Source organism: Drosophila arizonae, chromosome 3, assembly GCF_054131065.1.
Source record: "Drosophila arizonae isolate 15081-1271.41 chromosome 3, UAZ_ARI_1.0, whole genome shotgun sequence".
Lineage (NCBI taxonomy): Eukaryota > Metazoa > Arthropoda > Insecta > Diptera > Drosophilidae > Drosophila > Drosophila arizonae.
In genome coordinates, this window is record NC_142923.1 from 33,072,268 (window position 1) to 33,080,991 (window position 8,724).

The following is an 8,724-nucleotide window of genomic DNA, read 5'->3' on the forward strand; positions in this document are numbered from 1 at the left end:
TGAAATGTATGTAACAGGCAGAAGGAGGCATGGCAGACCCCATAAAGTATATATATTCTTGATCAGGGCGACGAGCTGAGTTGATTTGGCCCTGTCCGTCTGTCTGTCCGTCTGTCCGTCCGTCCGTCTGCCCATCTGTCCGTCTGTCCGTATGTATGAACGCGTCGATTTCAGAAGATATAAGAGCTAGAGACTTCAATTTTTTTTTAATGTCCGTAATTACAGCGCGCATGTCAAGTTTATCATTAAAAATCGATAACTCATCCCGATCTTTTTTTTATCGATAAAAAACCTTATCGAAAACCAGTTATAAAATTATATCTTCTACACCTGTTTGAAGCTGCCGAGCTTCTTCGACAACTCTGGCTCCAATCATTTACGAAGGCAAAAAAATAAAAACCAAAACGATATAATTTAGCTTATTATTTATTAATTTAATGCCGAGTCTATGGACACTGTTTAGGCAAAGTTATTTCGATGCGAGGGTGACAAATTTGTAGGTGTTGCGCGAATGAAGACCATTTTTGTACAGAGTTTAAAAGAATATAAATAAAGAGGAGTATGCAATTAACAGAGCGGATGAGATTTACATATGTATGTATGTTATGCTTTGTTATGTGCAAGAGTGCGCTAACAGCGAATGAGAATGGCAAAGGCAAGAGATTAACTTAAGAGAAGCTTATTTAACTATTAAGAGCAATTATTAGCTGCTGCGCCGAACAACACCTTTATTGCTAGAGTCTCCAAATTTTTAATGTATGCTTATATGCAATTTATACAATTTCGGTTTTTGTTAAAATTTACCCCCCACCCTTAAATTCACCCGCTCACCCTCACTTTTGTAAAAAGCGTATTTCAAATACTAGAGACTTGTGCTTTGGCAATTACATGCATATACATGCATATGTTATAATCATAATCTGAAGATCGTACGCCTGCAAAAGAAGTTATTGAGCAATTAAGTTCTCATAGTAAGCGCTCACTGCCGCCCATGCGTGTTTATGCTTGTGTGTGTATTGTATGTAAATGTTTGTGTATGTGTGTGTGTGTGTGTGTGCGTAAGCAGAAAGACGCTCACTGCCGCCCATGCGTGTTTATGCTTGTGTGTGTATATGTATGTAAATGTTTGTGTATGTGTGTGTGTGTGTGTGTGTGTGTGTAAGCAGTAAGACGCGAAAAATGATTGAAACAGCTATTGCTCGACGGGTTTTGGGGATCTCGTAGTCGGGCACTCTCGACTAGAGCTTTCTTACTTGTTGTTATTGTATTATGCTTATAAGAATGATGTTTGAGAAAATCAACTAACTATAATATTGTCAAAAAAAAAAAAAATAAAAAAATAAAATAAAATAAAATAAAAAATTTTTAAAATTCAAATACAATATAAATTGCGAAATATTTAAATGTAAATAATATAAAAAGTTGAGTAGCTAAGTACAACCACTAACCAGAGAACACATAGACCGGACAAGTAGTGTAAAGCGTGGGATTAATCAAGTACTACATTAAAAGAAAAAATCATTCTGATAGGCAAGCCCACGATCATTGAAATAAAATCAGCTACTTAAATGTAAGCGCGCCTCTTCAAATAAAACCCAAAATCGTTCACACCATTCTTAGTAGAGGGAGGCACACGCCAATATTCATCTCCCATGCATACATACAAACACATACACACACGCACATGTAAAAGCACATAGGCATACAAGTGCTTCTACAAGTTATATCCCAGAATTGTGAGCAGCGCCTCCCATGCGTACACACAATCAAATGTATATACATACATACATACATATGTATGTGAGCACTTCACAAGATCGACAAATGCAAATGCTGGGCTTCAAAATTGCTACAGGCAGCCAGAGCTTCATACACAGGCATAAAAATGCTCATAGTACATGTAGCAAGGGACAGTGTATGTGTGCATGCTCGTCGCGAAAACATTTTCATTATGCGCACCAACGCTTTCATACCCTTCCCACAAATAATAAGGAAAACGCATGACAAACGGTTTGAAAAGTTCGGTATACTCTTCACACATAAGGGAAGGCATGGGTTCTCGCAGCGAAGAAATTTCAATTTTCGTGAGCAGCTGCTTGTGCTCACATGCATACATACACATACACATTTGAGAGAGCAGAGAGCATCGAGAGAGAGAGAGAGAGGGCAAGGAAAACATTCAGCGCAGAGGGATCTTTTGTTCAACACTCGACCATCTTGACGAGTGCATGAAACGAAATGATTGTGCTTGCGTATATTTTCGTAGCTCGAACCTAAAAGTGAAGAGCCGAGCAAATACGCGATTGCGGAAAAAATTTGGAAATCGCGGATAGCGGAAAATCTGGCTTATTTATGAATTGAATCAGCTAATACATATTTTGTTTAATATCTGATATTAGTTACCGATTAATAGACAAATTTTAAAGAGTGCATCTGTTAGATGTCATAAAAATCATGCAATTAAAAAATACCTTTAAAAGTAATAGGAAGTGCACTTGTTACTTTAGTTAATCATCTACTTAAATGTAAGCGCGCCTCTTCAATTAAAATCCAAAATCGTTCACACAATTCTAAGTTGTCGTAGGCACACGTCAATGCTCATGTCGCATGCATACACATATAAACATACACTCACGCACATACATATAAAGGCACTGAACTGCTTCTACAATGATTACCCCATCATTTGTGAGCATCGCGGCCCCTGCGTACACACAATCAAACATATTTATGTAAGTGTGAGCACTTCACAAGATCGACCAAATGCAAATGCTAGGATTTCAAATTGCTATAGCCAGCAAGGGCTTTGCACACAGGCATACAAATGCTCATAGTACATGTAGCATACTGTAAGTGTGTGTGTGCAGGCTCGTCGCGAAAACATTTTCATTATGCGCACCAACGCTTTCATACTCTTCCCACAAATAATAACGAAAACGCATGGCAAACGGTTTGAAAAGTTCGGTATACTCTTCACAGAAGGGAAGACATGGGTTCTTGCTGCGAAGAAATTTCAATTTTCGTGAGCTGCTGCTTGTGCTCACAATGTGAGCCTCACATGTATACATACATATACATATTTGAGAGAGCAGAGAGCATCGTGAGAGAGAGAGCAAGGGGAACATTCAGCGCATAGGGATCTTTTGTTCAATATTTGACCATCTCGGTCGAGCGCATGAAGCGAAATGATTGTGCTTTCGTATTTTTTCGTAGCCCGAACCCAAAAATGGAGGAGCCGAGCAAACGAAGGGTCTGGGAGATAACTCCCGAAAAAAAGTGTGCAAAACACTTTACACTACTTGTCCGGTCTATGTGTTCTCTGGTTAGTGTAAGTACTCAAACTTCAAAAAATGTTCTCTTACAGCTTTTTAAATTTTCGATGGAACAATAGATATACTCGATAGTTTTTTCCATCGATGGAGAAATTATCGAGTGGAGCCACCATCGATGGATTTGCAGGCATAGTGCAAATGCTAGCGATCGTATTTAGAAAATTGTTTATATAAATATGGATATCAACATTAATCACCAGCCGCCACAATTCCGTGGAGATGTTTCTTGAGAGATCACAGCGCGCAACTATCGTATTTATACCGATAGCTCAAATAAAACCAAATAATAATAAATAAATAAAACCACTGACCAAACAACACATAGACTAGACATGTAGAGAAACGTTTTCCCACGCCGCAAAATCTGTGTAGCAGGTCCCGGCCAACTTCGTATTCGCGCGGCTTGGTATTGGCTGGCTCGGGTAATGAAAGATAGCACGACGAAATCAGTGCGCTCTAAGCACGCAAACGAAATGGTCATGCATGCGCTTTGCGTTTTTTGTCTTACTCTCCCTCTCTCTCTCTCTCTCTGTGGGCTCTCAAATCATGAAGCTCAGCAGCGCACAAAAATTGAAATTTTTTTTGCGACGGTCCCAGCTCTTTCCTTTTGAGTAAAGAGTATACCGAAATCTTAAAATCGTTTGCGACATTCATGCAAACAAAATGTTAGCGTTTCGATATATATTTATGAGAAGGGTATGAATGCGTTGAGGCGCATAAAGAATATGATCTCGCGACGGGCATGCACACACACACTTGTAGTCCCTTGCCACATGTATGAGCATTTGTGACCTGCGTGCGTTACTGTTGTTGCTTGTAGCAATTTTAAAGCCCAGCATTTGCATTTGGTCGGTCTTGTACATGTATCATTTGATTGTGTGTGTGTTCACATGGGATGCGATGCTCACAATTATGGAATAGCACTTGTGAAGCATTTGTATGCCTGTGTGCCTTTACATGTGCGTGTGTGTATGTCCATATGTGTATGCAGGGGACATGAAATTTTTCTAATAAGTCTGGATTAAATCCAGGAACTAAATTTTTTTAAATCGCCCATCGATTTAAAGATTTCTTACATGGGAGTCTTAAATTAAGAACATCCCTAAGATAATCATATGTCCTAGCTGAATAAAAATTAATATTTTAGGCAATTGCCCTTTCAGCACTATTATAGACATGATTATTTTTCAAAAGCATTCTACTTAATACTTTTGAATTTTCAGAAACATGAGGTAAATTGTTAATTGTCGTGAAGAGATTAACATGCTTTTTATACCCTGAACCCATTTTCAATGGGAAATCAGGGTATAATGGTTTTGTTGAAATGTATGTAACAGGGAGAAGGAGGCGTGGCAGACCCCACAAAGTATATATATTCTTGATCAGGGCGACGAGCTGAGTTGATTTGGCCCTGTCCGTCTGTCTGTCCGTCTGTCCGTATGTATGAACGCGTCGATTTCAGAAGATATAAGAGCTAGAGACTTCAAATTTTTTTTAAATGTCCGTAATTACAGCGCGCATATCAAGTTTATCATTAAAAATCGATAACTCATCCCGATCGTTTTTATCGATAAAAAACCTTATCGAAAACCAGTTATAAAATTATATCACTAACCAGAGAGCACATAGATGAGACAACTAGTGTAAAGCGTTTTGCACACTTATTTTCGAGCGTAATCTCCCAGACACTTCGTATTTGCTCGGCTCTCTGCTTTTAGGGTTCAGGCTACGAAAATATGGGAGGTCAAAATCATTCGTCTTCATGCGCTCGACCGAGATGGTCGACTATTGAACAAAAGATCTCTATGCGCTGAATGTTTCCCTTGCTCTCTCTCTCTCACGATGCTCTCTGCTCTCTCAAATATGTATATGTATGTATGCATGTGAGCCTCACATTGTGAGCACAAGCAGCAGCTCACGAAAATTGAAATTTCTTCGCTGCGAGAACCCATGCCTTCCCTTCTGTGTGAAGAGTATATCTAACTTTTCAAACCGTTTGTCATGCGTTTTCCTTATTATTTGTGGGAAGGGTATGAAAGCGTTGGTGCGCATAATGAAAATGTTTTCGCGACGAGCATGCACACACACACTTACAGTATGCTACATGTACTATGAGCATTTGTATGCCTGTGTGTGAAGCTCTGGCTGCCTGTAGCAATTTTGAAGCCCAGCATTTGCATTTGTCGATCTTGTGAAGTGCTCACATACATATGTATGTATGTATGTATATACATTTGATTGTGTGTACGCATGGGAGGCGCTGCTCACAATTATGGGATATAACTTGTAGAAGCACTTGTATGCCTGTGTGCCTTTACATGTGCGTGTGTGTATGCATGGGAGATGAATATTGGCGTGTGCCTCCCTCAACTTAGAATGGTGTGAACGATTTTGGGTTTTATTTGAAGAGGCGCGCTTACATTTAAGTAGCTGATTTTATTTCAATGATCGTGGGCTTGCCTATCAGAATTATTTTTTCTTTTAATGTAGTACTTGATTAATCCCAGTGGGCGCTTACATTTAAGTAGCTGACTAACTAAAGTAACAAGTTCACTTCCCATTGCTTTTATACGTATTTTTTAATTGCATGATTTTTTATGACATCCAACAGATGCACCCTTTAAAATGTGTCCATTTGGCCACTATATGTATGTATGTACATACATATGCTTCTTATTAAAAAGATAAATTTCACTTGATTAATTCCAATTTGCCCACTGGGATTAATCAAGTACTACATTAAAAGAAAAAATAATTCTGATAGGCAAGCCCACGATCATTGAAATAAAATCAGCTACTTAAATGTAAGCGCGCCTCTTCAAATAAAACCCAAAATCGTTCACACCATTCTAAGTTGAGGGAGGCACACGCCAATATTCATCTCCCATGCATACACACACGCACATGTAAAGGCACACAGGCATACAAGTGCTTCTACAAGTTATATCCCATAATTGTGAGCAGCGCCTCCCATGCGTACACACAATCAAATGTATATACATACATACATACATATGTATGTGAGCACTTCACAAGATCGACAAATGCAAATGCTGGGCTTCAAAATTGCTACAGGCAGCCAGAGCTTCACACACAGGCATACAAATGCTCGTAGTACATGTAGCATACTGTAAGTGTGTGTGTGCATGCTCGTCGCGAAAACATTTTCATTATGCGCACCAACGCTTTCATACCCTTCCCACAAATAATAAGGAAAACGCATGACAAACGGTTTGAAAAGTTAGATATACTCTTCACACAGAAGGGAAGGCATGGGTTCTCGCAGCGAAGAAATTTCAATTTTCGTGAGCTGCTGCTTGTGCTCACAATGTGAGGCTCACATGCATACATACATATACATATTTGAGAGAGCAGAGAGCATCGTGAGAGAGAGAGAGCAAGGGAAACATTCAGCGCATAGAGATCTTTTGTTCAATAGTCGACCATCTCGGTCGAGCGCATGAAGACGAATGATTTTGACCTCCCATATTTTCGTAGCCTGAACCCTAAAAGCAGAGAGCCGAGCAAATACGAAGTGTCTGGGAGATTACGCTCGAAAATAAGTGTGCAAAACGCTTTACACTAGTTGTCTCATCTATGTGCTCTCTGGTTAGTGATATAATTTTATAACTGGTTTTCGATAAGGTTTTTTATCGATAAAAACGATCGGGATGAGTTATCGATTTTTAATGATAAACTTGATATGCGCGCTGTAATTACGGACATTTAAAAAAAATTTGAAGTCTCTAGCTCTTATATCTTCTGAAATCGACGCGTTCATACATACGGACAGACGGACAGACAGACGGACAGGGCCAAATCAACTCAGCTCGTCGCCCTGATCAAGAATATATATACTTTGTGGGGTCTGCCACGCCTCCTTCTCCCTGTTACATACATTTCAACAAAACCATTATACCCTGATTTCCCATTGAAAATGGGTTCAGGGTATAAAAAGCATGTTAATCTCTTCACGACAATTAACAATTTACCTCATGTTTCTGAAAATTCAAAAGTATTAAGTAGAATGCTTTTGAAAAATAATCATGTCTATAATAGTGCTGAAAGGGCAATTGCCTAAAATATTAATTTTTATTCAGCTAGGACATATGATTATCTTAGGGATGTTCTTAATTTAAGACTCCCATGTAAGAAATCTTTAAATCGATGGGCGATTTAAAAAAATTTAGTTCCTGGATTTAATCCAGACTTATTAGAAAAATTTCATGTCCCCTGCATACACATATGGACATACACACACGCACATGTAAAGGCACACAGGCATACAAATGCTTCACAAGTGCTATTCCATAATTGTGAGCATCGCATCCCATGTGAACACACACACAATCAAATGATACATGTACAAGACCGACCAAATGCAAATGCTGGGCTTTAAAATTGCTACAAGCAACAACAGTAACGCACGCAGGTCACAAATGCTCATACATGTGGCAAGGGACTACAAGTGTGTGTGTGCATGCCCGTCGCGAGATCATATTCTTTATGCGCCTCAACGCATTCATACCCTTCTCATAAATATATATCGAAACGCTAACATTTTGTTTGCATGAATGTCGCAAACGATTTTAAGATTTCGGTATACTCTTTACTCAAAAGGAAAGAGCTGGGACCGTCGCAAAAAAAATTTCAATTTTTGTGCGCTGCTGAGCTTCATGATTTGAGAGCCCACAGAGAGAGAGAGAGAGGGAGAGTAAGACAAAAAACGCAAAGCGCATGCACGACCATTTCGTTTGCGTGCTTAGAGCGCACTGATTTCGTCGTGCTATCTTTCATTACCCGAGCCAGCCAATACCAATCCGAGCGAATACGAAGTTGGCCGGGACCTGCTACACAGATTTTGCGGCGTGGAAAAACGTTGCTCTACATGTCTAGTTCATGTGTTGTTTGGTCAGTGATAAAACCAAAAAAAAAAAAAAACAAAAAATAATAAAACCAAAAAAAATATTAAATTAAATAGAAAAAAGGAGGAATTAATTAAATAGTGAGGTAATAATAAATAAAGACAAAATTGTATATTTTAATAATTTTTGCAATTATATTTTGCCACATATACATTTTTATTTTTATTTTTACAATTTTTTTGTACATTATTTCAAATCTCTGGTCCAATTATTTCTATTTTTTCTTACGGTTTGCATTTTGTTGTTGTTTCTTTATGCGGATTTTGTTCTTTTTTTCTTTTGTTTGTGTTTTTTTTATTTTTCTCCAAATAAAACGCTTTGTTTTTGTTGGTCTAACAAGTTTCGATTCGGTTATCGAACCCTGCCTTCATTGTCGACTCTTCAGGCTTTGCTTAACACGGTGTCCGAGTTAACCTCCATGTCCGATCGTTCTAGCCGAGCGCAGCTGAGTGTACCTGCTTTCCGTC